General features: G+C 41.5%; 1 pseudogene; it reads left to right on the top strand.

Annotated features, from left to right (window-relative positions):
• Positions 1–6,996: 6,996 nt before the first annotated feature.
• On the top strand, positions 6,997–8,329 carry LOC101326647 (olfactory receptor 5A1-like; annotated as a pseudogene).
• The last annotated feature ends 8,918 nt before the right edge of the window (positions 8,330–17,247 follow it).

Below are 17,247 nucleotides of genomic sequence, written 5' to 3'. Positions count from 1 at the left end.
ACACGTTTGGACCTGTGTTTAGGGAGGTCTTCCTGCAGGTCAAGGAGGAAGGATTGACTTGGAAAGAGTCTGAAGGCGAAAAGAAAGCAGTTGGAAGACTTTGGCAGATTATGACCAATCAGGTGAAAACTGCCCGACAAAAAGGGACTGGGATGGAGATGCCACGGAAGGCGGACTTTATTCTATTGAAGATATTCTTATTCTGCCAATGTCAAAGAAAGAGAGCCCTTTCTGAAATTTTGCCTTGGGAAGAAGGGAAGGAGATAGGCAGGGGTTTTTAAAAACACCACAGTCTTCCAGTAATTCCATCCTTACACCCTTGACTCTGCAACGAGGAGTAAGAAACTAGAGGGTTTTTTGGGTTTTATTCACATATTTTTTTAATCTAGAAAAGATTAATTACATACAAATGACTGCACTGACCATGGTGACCCTTTCCCCAATGTCAAGCCTTAGAGAGATCCCAAGAATGTAGGCCTAAGGCCAAGAGCTGGGAATTTGGGGAAGGGGTATAATTATTTTAGCTTCACAGTAAGAGATTATGACCCTGATAGGAGAGAAGTGGATGGGGTCTGGGAGTGGAGAAGGGAAGAGGCAGAAGATTTTTCTCATCTGGCTGCAGCTTGAAGAACTGCCAACATAAACAGGGTGTGGCTGCCATCTTTCACAAATCCTCGAAAGGAGCCGCAGAGTCCTGTGGGTTTGCACAATACCCACTTCCTTCTGTTCCTTCCATGTCCTTTCACCAGATACACAAATAGATTTCAAGTCTTTTCAAGTTGGGTATTTGATAAATCATAAACAAAACATGGACATGAAGGAAATCTGGCCTTAGTCAAACACCAAAAGTTATTTTTCTTTTAAATTCCCGACACATAGTTTTTTTTTTTTTTTTGAAAAATGAGGCCTATCGAGTGATTTTTTTCCCCCATTGCCATCCGTTTTTCATGTCCTTGTGGGGGTGGGCGACGTGGGGTATAGAGGACTGAACATGGACTTTGGATTCTGGAAGACCTTAGTACAAATGCCAGCTTTATCACAAGCTCTCTGCATGACCTTTGGTAAGCACTTCCCCAAAATTCCTTTCTCTCACCTGAAAATGCATTTAAGAATGCTTTCCATTGGGAGCTACCGTGAGGCTATTATGAAACAAAGGATACAAAAGGCCCAATCTATACAGCCAAAAATAGTAGTACCTGTCAGTCTTCTTTCCTCTTTTTCCTCATTGTACAAAATCACAGAATCTTAGAATTTTGAAGAACCCATTAGGTCATCTAATTCAGTCTCTCTGTCTCTCTCTCAGATAGCCTATTTATTTTACTTTCTCCCAGTTTTATTGAGATACAAATGACATAACATTGTATCAGTTTAAGGTGTACAACATAACAATTCGGTACAGGTATATACTGTGAAATGATTACCACATAGGTTTATGTAGTTATGATACATCACCTCACGTAGTTACAATGTTCCTCCTTGTGAGGAGAACTTTTAAGATCAACTCTCTTAACAACTTTTAAATATATGATGCACTATTGTTAACTATAGTCACCATGCTGTACATTACATCTCCAGAACTTATTTCTCTTACAACTGGAAATTTGTTTTGGTCACCTTCACCCATTGCCTCTGGCAACCACCAATCTGTTCTCTGTTTCTATGACTTTCTTTGTTTGGTTGTTTTTAGATTCCACGTATAAGTGAGATCATCACTGTCAACTGTACTATCTTCTCCTCACGTACTTCCAGTGATGGAGAATGTACTCCTTTCCAGAACACCCATTCTACCTTTGGCCTGTCCTATTGTTTCCTTATAATTTCTCTGTCTCTGTCTCTTTCTTTCTCTCAATTTTATCCATTCAGTCCTAGCTCCAACCCTTGGAGTCATTCAGAAGATATTTTTACATTGAAGAAGTTCTGCAAAATAACTGGTGCTTTACAAAGGTAACTGCCGTTGATGATATAGTTACTTATTTTGAAGCCGAAAGCCACTCTTGGCTTTCACTGCCTCTAGGGATACATTACTGGAACCAGACCAGGGACTAGAAATATAATGGAAGCAGGGCCAATGGAAATCAACTCCACCCAACCAAAGCTGGCATCCTTTTTCCCTCCGAGCCCAGATGGGCAGCCAAGCTGCCAGTAGGTTCTCTCTGGGATATGTCATACCCCACAACTAGAGAGATCCAATGGTACGTCAGAGAGAATGGACCTTGCTTTAAAGCCCCATCAAGTCCTTCCCTTGGTGGCCAATTTAAAGTAGCTACGTATAAATTTTGTTTATCTTTTTGGCCAACACCAGTGTTCCAGGTTCAAGCAGAGATGGGTTTCATTTTTGTCACAAGCTTCTGGTCTTAGCCATCTGACCGAAACCCAGAGTTTAGGGAGTTGTGGGTGAGTTTGCCTTTTACCCTTCTTTAGATATGGTTCATGGTGAATTCTATCGCAGAATGAGAGAGTTAGAAAGACCCTTGAAAATGAGGAAGGTGGAGCAGGCAATATGCTGGAGTCCTCTTCCCTACTGCTCTGACTTTGACCAGAGGAGCTGAACTTGACCTATTTTATGTTCTGGAATTCTGCAGAAGCTCTCATTTTTAAAAAGTTTCTGCTATTTACAAATGGAAATAAGGAAGGAAAGAAAGAAGGAAGGGAAGTGGACTAGAAAATAATGATCTAAGCTGATTTTTTTCTAGTATAGACAGGAGATAAGAAGATTAAAATTCAGAAAGGCAAATATTTTTTCCCAGGGTAACACAGCAGAAAGGTAGGAGAAACAGGACTTGAAGCACTTTTCTTTTTCTTTTTTTTTTTTTTTTAAGGTTTCAGTCCAGGGCTTTTTACACTATTCTAGACTCATGAATACGTGCATGTGTGTGTCTGCAATTAAAAGAAAAATCATACAATTTCCTTAGATTCTCTCTAGTGACCATTGAAACTCCAGGTTTTAGAATAAGGTAAAGCAGAAAGAGCTAACCTTGGAGAATGAGATTTAGGTCCTAATTTCACCTCTGGTGCCAACCAGCGGTACAGACAATAGCTCTCTCTCTTTGGCTTCAGTTTTATTTTTTATAATGGACAAAGGCTAGGCTAACTGGTTTCTATCTCTGATATTTTATTATTTTAGGTGTATCACCAGAATTTTCTGGACATTCAGGGAGTATTTAAAATAGGGCAGATCCAATAGTCTTGGAATTAGGGAAAGTTTATAATGTCTATATAGTAACTATCTTATAGCCCTTTATTCAACCAGATGACATATATTCATTGGACACCTATAATCTGCTATGCACTGTCACAGAGAAGGAGAAAGAATTGATGAAAGCAGAAAACACATTTCTTTCCTGCATGTTATTCTCTCTAAGTTTTCTTCATCATACCCTACAAAGTCATCTGAAGTGCAAATAGGCTCTATACCTCAATTATATCATTTCTTTGGGAATCACCACATTAGAACCTCATTGCTCTTTATTTTGGTAGTGGCTTAATTTTGTTAAAATATGAATGGACTTGCTCAGGTTGAGGAGAAGAAAACTCTTGACAATGATTTTCAGAGTTCAAGTTCCACATAACCAGTCTTGTCCAGTCAGTTGGGATGGGGAAAGTATAATATCTATTGCTGCTCCATCTATACGATTGTCCTATGGATTGCCCAGACCCATGGCCAGGTTCTTTCAAAGCACTCAGGAGAAACAGGCTCTAGAGTCAAAGAATCAGGCGTTTAAATCTTGGTTTAGTCATTTAATATCTCCTTGAGCTGTCATAACTTCAATGAGATTCTTGTCTGTAATACATGTCTTTTGGAATTGTAAATTGAACTCATTCAGCAAATACTATTTAATGTCCACTATGTTCCAGGCACAGTGCAAGGAATTAAGGTTATAATGCCCTCCCAGACTTCACAGTTAAGATTACAGACAGAACAAGTCAGCAAGCAAAGAGTAAATACAGAGTGAGGTAAGTGTTATCAAATAAGCCAACACGTTGCTATAAATATTGGCAATAACAAAGTTTTTATTACTTCCTACATCATAAAGGGCATATGGTTGATGTAGCAATTATTATGTACAAGCACATGCACCTGGGGTTAGTCAGCCGGTGCAGTGGAGAGCAGACCCTGGATTAGGGATGAAGTACATCTGGGTTCAAACCCTGATAGTGTGGATCCTTTGTTAAATAATAAAAATATTTATTTTCCCCTCCAAAACATGATGTGATTTATTTCATTTAATATTCACAACCTAGGAGGTAGTCCTAGTATTGCCTCCCCTTTACAGTAGAGGGAACTCAAAAGAGATTTGAGAATCCTGTGTCAGTATGAGCAAGGCCACATAGCTAGTGAGTAGTGACGCAAGGATTGGAGACTAGCTATGTCTGACATCAAGGCCATGCTTTGGAGGACCACCAATACCATGAGCGATGTGAAAATTTTGTAGAAACTTAAAAACACTAAAAATAAGTGATGGTGGTTCTCAGACCATGCAAACTAATTTATATATAGTTATTATCATAAGGAAATTTAATGTATGTCTCATACTCTATTTCTGTATCTTTACCTTCAGATAATTCAGGTCAAAGTGACCAGGTTATCGATGTAGTAATCACATAAAAGAATTGGCAATTAGCTTTTATCACACTCTAAAAATGTAATAGACTAGGTATCACAGAACCTTGAGGCTGAAGTAGCAAGAATCAGGATGAATCTTACTAAAATATACCTTTGAAAACAACTGTAAATGTGAAAAATGAGGGGGGAGGGACGAGTTGTCTGGCCATATATGGTTTATCTTCTCGACTGCACTGCAGAATGAATGGTGCTGTTACATCTCAGGGAAGAATTTGTTTCTAAATCTACCTATTTTAATTCAAATCATCATCAGCTTTCTTCCTGGCCTTTGAAGCAACTTTCTATTCTTGCAACTTTCCAATCTTCCTTCTCAGCCTTCTTTCACTCTCATCCATCTTTTACACTGCTTCTGCACTGCTCTCAGTTATATTGTTAAACATGTACTTGAGGGCTTCCCTGGTGGCGCAGTGGTTGAGAGTCTGCCTCCCGACGCAGGGGACACGGGTTCGTGCCCCGGTCCGGGAAGATCCCACATGCCGCGGAGCGGCTGGGCCCGTGAGCCATGGCCTCTGAGCCTGCGCGTCCGGAGCCTGTGCTCCTCAACGGGAGAGGCCACAACAGTGAGAGGCCCAAACAAAAACCACGTACTTGACATCTAGTTCCTTGCTTACAAAAAAAAGTAAAATTTAAAAAACAAACAAAAATAAAATGTTCATGTCTTCCCTTTGGCCATAGGGGAAAGGTCAAACTCCTTAGCATGATATTTATTCAACAAATAGGTATTGAGCATCTACTATGTGCTAAGCACTGGTCTAGGTGCTTGTGATACTTCAGTGAACGAAAGAGACAAAAATGCCTAAAAATCTTGGTCTCCATAGAGCTTACATTCCTGATGAAGGAGAGAGACAATAATCAACAAACCAATGAACTATATGCAATAGTAGGAGGTGATAAGTCCTATCAAAAGAAGAGGGCAGGGCAAACGGGACAGAAGCCCAGAAGCGGAGAGAAGGTTGAAATTAAACATGAATATGTAAACACATATATGCAATTATATATAATAGAGTATGTGCAATTATATATGGAGCAAATGCAATTACGTATATGAAACATTTCAACAAATGTCTTCACAATCTTTGCTTTTGAAGATCTTTCACAATTTGTTCAGCCCCTGCTGTCTCTCAAAAGTAGCCTTATATTATCTTCTCTTTTTTTTTTTTTTTCTTGCGGTACGCGGGCCTCTCACTGTTGTGGCCTCTCCTGTTGCAGAGCACAGGCTCCGGACGCGCAGGCTCAGCGGCCATGGCTCAAGGGCCCAGCCGCTCCGCGGCATCTGGGATCTTCCCGGACCGCGGCACGAACCCGTGTCCCCTGCATCGGCAGGCGGACTGTCAACCACTGCCCCACCAGGGAAGCCCCTATCTTCTCTTAATTCTATTTAGTCTGTGCTCCTGCCATGCTCATGTTTTTAAGGCGCCTCAAACAGTATGGTCTCCTGTGCTTTCACAAATACTTTTCCCATTTTTAATATAAAGCCTTGAGCCAGCCACCTGTCAACCGCTCACACACACAACTTTCATTCTGGTAACCCCTTCCTCATTGCTGGACTCCTCCTCAAACACATCTCCTCTCGGAAGCTATGTCCAGGACCCAGGGCACTGTGCAAATACTACTCTGAGAGCACTGTCACGCTGTGCTGTGATTTGTCTGTTTCCTGACTATCCTATACAGTATGTTGAATATTTTCAACTTAATAGGAATGTTTTATTACTTCGTACATCATCCGCATTTCTCTATCAAACACATGGGGCAAGGTGAGTTGATAATATTTGTACAAAATGAGCATAAGCTTTTCACAGGGTTGAACTTTTGTTTCCTTATCCCTTTCTTGAATCTCTAAAGGGGATGCCAGTGTTTCAGATCTCTAAGTGCTTCGTTCCTCTGCTTTAAGGAAAAAGAACACCTTGACCCCATAAAACCTGGTCAGAACAGACTATGGTGATAAGAAACACAAAATCGCCTCTCTAGGCATTTCTTCTCAAAAAGGAAAAAAAATCTAGTATAAATCTGAGTGGCTCATTAATCCAATCACAATGCTTGGATCAACTGGAAAAAAAATGGGGGTACTTAGTCCAAGGGCTATTAACAACCTCCTTTGATGAAGTCGTGACATTGACAGTGAAGGTGATGATCCAGGTAATGCAAAAATGCCAGTCTCTTCTGGGACCTGTCACTTCTGCATAAACAAATGAATCGGATCAGGGTGGTGACAATCTCTTTGAAAGACCCAATAAATGCTGTAGAGGGGATTTCTGCATTGGATGGGGGTAGGACATTTGCCTTCCACTGTCTCTTCTGGCTCTGGGGCGTCTATGTTTCCATGACAGAACAAAATGGTTTCTTCACCTGGATTTTCTTTGCCCCAGGAATCTCATTTTGGGGCTTTGAAGGCAGCGGAGAGAAGAGAGATGGCCCTGGGAAGGAATATCAGCATGATGACCAGTTTCATCCTTTGGGGATTTTCAGAGCCTCCAGAGCGGCAAGTTACCCTCTTTGTACTGTTTCTGGGGATCTACTCCATGACTCTGGCTTGGAACCTGGACCTTACTGTCGTGATTGCCATGAAGTCACACCTCCACCCCACCATGTGTTTCTTCCTTTGTAACTGTCCTTCACTGATATTTCATACACCTCCTCTATAGCCCTTAAGATGCTCTGTGACTTCTTCAAGGAGCAGAAGACCATCTCCTTTGTGGGCTGTGATGCTCAATTTTTCTTCTTCATTGGCATGGTGAGCACAGAGGGCTGTCTCCTGGAAGCCATGGCATATGACTGGTACGCTGCCATCTCCAACCCTCTGCTCTACACAGCCTTCATGACACCCACCATCTAATGGGGGTGGCCATTAGAGCGCATGCTGGAGGATTCCTCACCGGATTGGTCCAAGCCAGCTCTATATTCTGGCTCCATTTCTGTGGGCCACGAATCATTAACCACTTTTTCTGTGACCTGCCACCGCTGCTGGTCTTGCCTTGTCTTAGTACCTTCCTCAGCCAGGTAATGAACTTTCTTGTTGTGTGTACAGTTGGTGGGACTTCAGCTCTTGTGGTCCTGGTTCCCTATGGCTACATCATTGCTGCTGTCATGAAGATCCATTCAACCCAAGGGCCAACAAAGGCTTTCAACAACTGTTCCTTTCATCTGACCACAGTGATTCTCTTCTATGGCTCTGGTCTCTTCTCATATCTCCATTCTAGTGCTGGCTACTCATTAGACCAAGATAAGGTGGTGTCCATGCTCTATGGAGCTGTGATTCCCATGATGAGCCCCATCTCCCCATCAAGGAGATCAAAGATACATTGAAAAAGCTCAAGGAGAGAAAGAAGCAGATGTCCTCTCTGTGTCTTATAGTTCCTTGAGTTTAAAAGAAAAAACAAACAAAAATCCCTTAAGTTTTGCTATATGTAATCATAATAATAAGTGGCCCACTTATTATTAGTAATAATAGGAATCTGAATAATAATTGAAAGAAACTCTTTCAAATAAGATCCCCAACCTACATGCCTACTGTGTAATTAGGCTCTACAAAGGTTTGTTCCTTCCTTTTACTTTTCTTGTCATAGACTGGTAGGGTTTCAATTTTGATCACTTGCAATAGAAAATAAATATGCTTTGCTATGATATTCCTTAGCTTTATGGTCTCAGGTGCTGTGTCCAGGTTGCTTTAGAGCCAGCTGGGGCATGGCCTAGGACCATGAGCATTGATTAGAGACCTGTTTACAAAACAACACTCATACCAGTCCATTCACTATTTGGGACAAATTTTTTGTTCCCTTTGCCTTGGATACTTACCTATCCAAAGGTTGATACTGACCAGGAAGGCTGACTCTCTGACCTGAGAGCCCTCATTGAATTGGGTTCAGCAGTGGTGACTCAGAGCCAGCAAAGCAATAGGGTATCTGTAAACCGTGTGTGAAAAGAGACCAGGGTCACATCTGTGGGGTCATGGTGTCCCCTGGGGTCAGAAATAGGGACCTAAACCAGCAGATCCAAAGATGTGAAATCACAGTGAGCAAAGAGCAGAGATAAGGGTAAGGGAGAAGCCCTAAAGGAGAGCAGAGTGCCATACGGTTAATTTTCTTGGTTGAAACTGCCTAGTGACTGGGTGGGACCTGATTTAAGGAACAGAGTCAGAGAAGAGAGTCTTCCTCTGGCAGCTCTGATTCCATACCTGTTCCCTAGACCAGCTTCCACTCTTGCTCTGTGCATATTTGACTTACTCTCTGTTCTCACCTCAACCCCAATTGACTTTCACTCCATATACTAGAGTTTGTATCTTTTCTACTGTTGCTCCGGAATTTGAATGCAACCTGTTCCATGATTCTGGCACCCCTGCTTTCATTTTCATGCATTATCTCAGAAGGGGCCCCTTCTATGTCCTATCCCAGATCTCTATGACATGATTTGAGATAGGACAACCAAGTCAGTGAGTTTGCAGCAGAATTGAATGTGGATTTTAATTTGTCTTTGATCCTATTCTACAAGATGGTTCTTGAGCAAAGGACAAACATTTATGAAGTCTTGCTTCTTTAGTGGTTGTGTATATAAATCATGGTGAATCGTGACAGCCTTCCCTAAGTTGCATCAACTTTGGCTGTAACTCTTCTGCTTCTGTCCTTCTTCCAGTTCATGCTGGTATTTGATCCATTCTCCTCTGACCACTTGGATTACTGGGAGTTTAGGTATAGGAGGGGTATGACTTTGAAGTTTGTCTGTAAAGCCTTCCTTGGCCCTTGACTCCTCCAGACATAGTAAAGAGTTACTGCAGTGTATTCCCATAGCATCCTCTATTTCATCCATCAGCTCCTACAACACTACTATTTTTATTTTGTTTATTTATCTTCCTTCTACTCAAGTTGTAAACTACTCCCTACTGTTTCCCTGAAGCATAAGCTATGACTGGGACAAACCCTGTGTTAATAAAATTTTTTAAATAAATGAATAAATAAATCCAAATTCACTTGGTAGATGATTTAGAGATTCATCTTAGGCCAAAGGAAGGAATTAACACTTATTAGAAGCTTATTATATGCCAGACATTGTTCTCAGAAGCTTTTATAAACTTCATTTCAACTCTATAACATACAAATTCCCTATTCAAAAAAAATTAAAACACCATAGGTAAAGGGATGTTTAAACCAGAACCCTCAATTTTAATCCCTTCCTGGTCTCCCCAAGAGGTAGCTATGGTTTATGTTGGCAGACATGTAAATTTATACTTTTTCTGCTTAATAACATTCACATATGTACCAATCAAAAATACATCGTACTGCTTTATGTAGCTCTCTGTGTATTCACATAAATGAAATCATATTGAATGATCATTCTATACCTTGATTTTTTAGAAATTCAATCATTATTTCCTGGACCTCCTTCCATATTATACATATAAATCTACCTTAGTCTTTTTCATTGTTTCGTAGAATTGATGTGCCAAAATGTATGTACCTATTCCTCCCTGATGGACATTTAGGTAGTGTCCAGTTTTTGCTAGTTTATTACAAACAGTGTTGCAACATGCATGTCTGTACATACACTTCCTGCTAATATGCACTTTTATGGTAGAAACTGAGAAGTTGAATTGCTGCTTATAGGACATGTATATTTTAAAATTTTGATAGACACTGCCAAGTTCTCTCTAGAGCGGCTCCCAATGGACCCTCCTGTCAGCAACGTAATAGGGCAGCTATCTCTTCATACCCTTGGTGAAGGATGATACTATCAAACTGAGTTATTTTTCCTCCCTGATGCCTCTTTAAATGTATTCTTTTAATCCTTGAAATGATCCTATTAGATAGGATCGTTTATTGTCCTCATTCACTTACTACAGAAAGTCTCTAATATACACAATTTTTTTTCTTTAGTTTTCACAACCACACTATGAGATAGGGGTGTTAATCGTCTTTATCTAAGAGATGAGATATGTAAGACTCGGGAAGGAGGTTACGTAACATACACAAAGGCACACACTAACAAGCTAAGGAGATCCTAAGTGCATGTCTACACGACACCAAGGCCATTCATTGAAAATACATATTCTTACACGTATGCTTGGCATCGTCCAGAGACGAAGAAGGAAATATTAAAGCAAATTCTGTAAAAAAAAAACAACAGAAAAACAAAAAACGACTAATTTCTCAAGTCAGGCCTGATTTCAGTGCATAAAGAGAAAGGACGACTGACTGACTTCCGTTAAATAGCTAGGATTAGTTTCAATAAGATCACCACTTAAGTTCTATACCAGGAGCTTTATTTAAAACAATAATTTAAAAAGCATTATTCAAAAATAGATTTGTTAATGGAACAAATATTTTTTACATCTTTATTGGAGTCTAATTGCTTTACAATGGTGTGTTCGTTTCTGCTTTATAACAAAGTGAATCAGTTATACATATACATATGTTCCCATATCTCTTCCCTCTGAATGGTTTGATTCCCAAATAACTATGAAACAAGGAGAAACCAAAATGTTAAAACAAAACCAAAATTGAATTAGTAATGAATGAATAATGTTCTTCAAAGGTAACAATAGTAATGGAGCTCCAACCCAACTTATAGCATCTGTTTCTATATTCAGATAAAGAAATGACCAGTTGTGCTGTAGGCTCTGGTGAAGGAAAAGTCTTGAGAGGCAATGTATCAAGATATCAGGGATAGGGGGATAATAAGAGGCAGGGCAGGTTGATGCCTTGAAGTTTCACTCTGGATTAAGCCAGATAAAAAAGAATTTAGCAGACAACATTGTACCAGCATTCATAGTGAATCGTTTAGCGTGGAGGACCCCAGAAGAATTTTACTCTCTAACTGCTTTCCTATCAACAATTTTTCCATGTTTGTCCCATTAACACCGTGAATTGCATCATTGAATATGGAAACACCAGCTCTTTCTACATTGATTGCTGAGAAGTTTTTTTTTTTTTTTTTTTTTTTTTTTTTTTTTGCTGAGAAGTTTTGAGTAAAATTTGTGACTCATCTGTAGCAAGAATTTAGGTAACTCTGAGGAGCACTTTTATTCTTACTCCTGGCTCTACTCTGCAATTCTACTTTTTTCTCTCACCAATCTTTTAATCTGTTATTTTGTACATTTTATATATCTTTGCAAGCTGCTTGCTCAAACATTTTGGAACCAAGTAGAATATAAAGATAACCAAAGAGTTTGCTTTACCCACCAGATCGGTGCATTAGAAAGTGAATCCATTTTGGTTCTTTGGGTCACCTATATCTCTAACCTTAGCTGAAATCAAGCTTATCTCCCTCATCTGTAGTCATCCAAGACGCCTTTTCCATCATTCTCCCCATTCTCTGTCTCTTTCTGTTTTTTCTCTCTGCTTCTCTCATCTGTCTCTGTCTCTCTGTGTCTATCTCCTTCTACCTCTGTGTCTCTCTGTGTCTCTGTCTGTCTCTATCTCTGTCTGTCTTGGAGGACCGCCCGACCTGCTGGTCCAGGTTGAGACCTTCCTCTCTGGTCATTTATAACCCTGTACTTCCTTTTCCATATAAAGCATCATTGTTCAGTGTCTATCTTCCCATTAGACCATAATCTCCATGCAGAGCAAGTGGTGTCTGACATAGTATTTGCACAATAAGTTTCTGTGAGTACGTTAGTAATTTGCTCTATCTCAGAACATTTTTAGTCGTCAGTGATCTCCTAGTGACTAGTCTATTCCACTTCCCTCTTTCACAAATAAAGAACTGAGCCTCTGGGTGGTGAAATAATTTGCAAATGACTCACAGCTGGCTACTGAAAGCACTCCTCTCCAGCCCAGCAATCTTCCCATGTCTACACAACAGCTGGCCGTTACCATCAAAATCTTACCCAAACTGCGGTGAAAGGTCCTATAAGAAAGAATGCAATACGGTCTAAAAACCATATTGCCTCACAGTCTGGCAGCTTTGACTTCCTGTTTTCAGGGAAATCTTCCCACTTCAGCTCTGTCTCATGAATTTTATGGCTAGGGAAAGTTTTCTCCTTCTCATAATTACAATGCCCCAACTGGAAGAAACTGTAGAAACTGTACATAGACTGGCAGTTTTCAAACTGTATTCCAGGGACCCTGGTGATCTGCCTCCTCCAAGTGGTGAGAAGGAAATGAAGCCATTGGGCTTTGGGGCTTTGGCCCTTGTTCATTGGAGGCAGCTCTTCTTTTCCATGAAAGTTTCCCTGAAAGACTGCATTTGAAAATAAGGGTTCCACAGCTAAAATCATGTTTATAATCTACAAATTTAATACAATCCTCTAATTTGGGGAATTAGAATTAGGAAATAAAAGCCCAGAGGAGAGAAGCAATTTGCAAGAGAACAACGAGGCTGGGATTCAAACTGAGTTCTCCCGCCTCCCTGTGTCTTGACCACGCATTTTTCTCTACACACACACACATATACACACACACACATACATACACACAGACACACACACAGACACAAAACCACACATAGACACAGACACACACACTACACACACACACACACATACACTACACACATACATGCACTACACACATGCACACATACACACACTACACACATAGGCACATACACACACTACACACAGACACATACACACACTACACACATATATACACACTACACACAGACATGTTCACACACATACACACACTCACATGCACTCACACACACATACACAGTCACACACATACAGATACACACAGTCACAAACACATACACACATACACACTCATAAACATACACTCACACATACACGCACTCACACAGTACACACTCTCACACACATACACACACACATAAGTGTGGAAATGAAGGGGAAGGAGGGAAGGAAATGGTTCTCGTTGACATCCTACTGTCTGTAAAATTGGTCCGAGATCTTTCTCCACCAAAGGACCTCGGCTTTCTCCATCCTTCCCTCCCTCCATCTCACGCGGTAAGCAGCTGCTCTCCATGCCCCGTGCCTCATGAAACATTCTGTTCTCGTCACTTCCTGTGGAAGCTGTTCACGATGTTCTCCACCTTTCTCCAGGGGACGCAGGGAGAGGGAGAGCAGAGCACATTAGAAGCTCGACTCTCCCTGCAGAAGGAGAGCTGTCCCCTCTGGAGACAGGGTCTCAGACTTCAGTGAAGGTGTTCTTTTACTGGGAGGAAGGGACGTGACAGCAGGAAAGTTTGTTCTCCAAAGCCCTTGTGCCGCAACGTATGTGCCCGCACCCCCATTATACCTATGAAAAACTTAACTGCACAAAATAATCATAACAAGAGAGGATTTGGCTGGTTGAGCTGACCCAGGGGAGACTCCCACACCTTAGACACACAGGCACAGACCCATTTCCGCAAACACAAAGATTCAAGCTCAAAACCAAGAAAGGGAAATCTGCGGGTGCTAGAAAGAGAGCGCTCACAATCAGAGCAGCGAGTGGGTACTTAGGCCTGTGGCTGAGGGACATTCGGAGCCAGACGCCGACCTCAGAGCAGGGTACTGTGGCTTTAAGGGCTGTGGGAGATCACCCAGGCCACTGGTCCTGTGTACAATGTTCAAGGGAGGCTGGAACCATCCTGGGAATCAAGAAGCACTGCCTCTGCCACCACCTGCCGATGAGGAAAACTCCACCCACGCGCCCGTGGAAAATGGCTAGGACTCCTGCCATCTTAACAGAGATCAGAGAACCCCACGCATGTGTTGACACAGATGGAAGGTCTTAGTTCACATCGACTCCAAACCAAGAAATTAACACAAACTCTGGTCCAGTATGATTATAAGGCCTCAGCAGAGACAAAATGAAAACCACCTTGGAGGAAGAGCTGAACAAACCGGTGCAAACCAGCCTTACACAGCAAACCTCAGTGGAAAAGGGGCTCGAGTCACAAATGTCAAACCACACAGGGAAATAAGTCACCAAAAGGAAGTTTCAGCAGGAACAACATGGGAGAACATACACGCCATGACCTGCACAGAACAAAATCTTCTAAAACTTTTAAAATAAAAGATCGCAGCTGTAGCTTTCAAATTGAGGCAGGTTGTAACTGGAATGCAGACTCGTGCCTCATGAAGATGCTGGAAAGGACCTCAACACACCCTCTTATTTTACATATTGGGAAACAGAGAGAGAGGGGGGAAATGACTTGTCTAAGGTCACCAGCAGGTTAGTATAGAATGAGGAACAGAATCCACGTCTCCATATTTCTAACCCTGTGCTACTTTTCCTGCCCCACGATGCCCTAATTTCCCAAGATAGAAATTAAAAACCTACCTTCAAGAGAAGACCAGGAGGAAAGGGGGGCAGAAAAGCCTACTTAAGACCCAGGAAACCCCCAAATCAGGGCTCTGACTCTTATTAGCAAAGCTCAGGTTTGGTGTTCGAATAACTAGATTTTTTTTTTGGCCATGCTGCACGACATGCGGGATCTTTGTTCCCCGACCAAGGATCGAACCCGTACCCCCTGCCTGGGAAGCATGGAGTCCTAACTACTGGACCACAAGGGAGGTCCTCTAGAATTTTTTATTAAACCCCTCCTATCACCATTTTGCATTACACTGACCTGTTTTTCTTTCCTATTCTTCCCCTATTTCCCTTAGTCCTTCTCTTGACTGTCCGCAGAATGGAAATGTTATCAGAATTGGGCAAGTCAGTTCTGTGATTGTTGCTCCTTCGTTCTTAACCTCTGTTCTACCCTCCAGGCAAGCCCTGCTTGCACACTGCATAGGCAGATTAGGGAGACGGAAGGGGAAAAGGAATGGGGTGAGGACCAAGTATCCCAAGGCCAGCTTCACTAGATGCAGATACTTGGCAGGGATGGGAACCAAGGTGGGTATGCAAGCAGGTGTGGGTTCAGTCCTGCAGGATCAAAACTTTAAATACCAGATCAGATGTAAATAAGGCAGAAGGAGTTGGCACATAGGGACATTCCATCTGGGCTCTTATGATTCATGTATTATGTAAGACACTAAGCTTACGCCCTCCCAAATTCACCAAGACACAATTACAGACCAGAAAACCAAATTAAATTTTGTAATAAGAAATACAAGTCACACAAGCTAGGCTCAGAGTAAGTGCTCAGAGATACTAATGTAAGTTGAAACAAAAATCCTATCATAATTTTGCTTCAGCTCAAGTATTCATTCCCAACCACTCAAGACCTGATTTACTGAGGACATGTTCTAGAAATATTATCAGCTGTGTTGGCTTTATTCACTTGTTTATTCATTCAATAGTAACATATATTGATTGGGTATCTGCTATGTACCAGATATAGCACCAGCCTCGGGTAATACAGTGATGAACCGAAAAAAACATGATCTCTTCCCTTTAGGAGCTTACAGTTTACTAGGGGAGAGAGTCAGACAAGAAGTCCATTAAAATAGTGATAAATGCAAGGGATGCCATGGAGCACATAGAGGAACATTATAATATTAATTAATACTCTACATTAATTAATGTTTCATTGGGAGGTAAAATCCCAGGGCAGCAAATGTAAAAGGAAAAGGGAGGTAAGGCAGCAAAGGAGACAAAGGAAGTCTAAGGGGCTGTATTACTGAGCTGATCACAGTTTAAGGAAAGACACAGACAATTGTTTAGTCACGCAAATGTCTTCAGAGAGAGCACACAAAACCACCAGTCCTCAAAATAGTCCACTGGAGGGAGAAACGAAGAGCAAATTACGTGCCAGATTCCTCCTATCTCTCAGTGTCACTAGCACAAGGAATTAAGTCCTCTGTATTTCTGGGCTGCGTTATCCAGTATTCGCTTACCAACTACTGGAGAAACCACATCTCACATCTGGTGGCCCAGTGCTTCATGTGAGCTCAGAAGTGAGAAGAAGCCAGGCCTCTTTCGGTCCAGTAGTGTTTAGGGTCTCCAGATACAATATAGGATGCTCAGTTACATTCGCATTTTATTTATTGGGGTTTTTTTTTAGTAATTTTATTTATTTTTATATATTTTTTTGGCCACACAGCTTGTGGGATCTTAGCTCTCCAACCAGGGATCGAACCCCAGTCCATGTCAGTGAAAGCACAAGTCTTAACCACTGGACCACTAAGGAATTCCCAAATTTGGATTTTAGATAAACAATGAATATTTTTCTGAGTGTAAGTATGCCCCCAGTGTTGCATAGGACATACTCTGACTAAAAAATTATTTGTTGTTTAACTGGAATTTAAATGTAATTGGGCATCCCACATTTGTATCTGCTAAATCAAGCGACCCTCCCCTTGCTGTGGGTCAGGTGGAGACTATGTCAGAGTCCAGACCTCCTCCTGGGAGAGGTCAAGTGGTCTTTGGAGGTGAGGGGTTGGAGGACCAGCCAGAACTGTTCGCAGGGGAAGTATCTGAGGGTTTGGGAGGCTACTGCAGCTGAAGAAAGATTTAGCCTGGAGAATCTGGGGAGTAGTTCAATCTGAATAAACAGCATTCTCTGCTCAGCACCCAGACAGAGGACTTCAAGTTTGTGTAACTGCCTTTAGCTGTGTTTTTGCCTGCATCTCAAAAGGCAGCTCTTCAGTTCGAGTCTGCCTCTGCAACACCCCAAATAAATACACATTGTCAACATTTTCTTGCATTTTCACACCCCTCATTCTTCTCTGCCCCAACCCCTTTCTACTTTCTGTCTTTATGAATTTGCTGCTTCTAGGTACGGATGCCGAAAGTCGGCCT

Source organism: Tursiops truncatus, chromosome 8 (assembly GCF_011762595.2).
Source record: "Tursiops truncatus isolate mTurTru1 chromosome 8, mTurTru1.mat.Y, whole genome shotgun sequence".
NCBI classification, from domain to species: domain Eukaryota; kingdom Metazoa; phylum Chordata; class Mammalia; order Artiodactyla; family Delphinidae; genus Tursiops; species Tursiops truncatus.
This window is presented reverse-complemented; position numbering and strand designations above follow the sequence as displayed.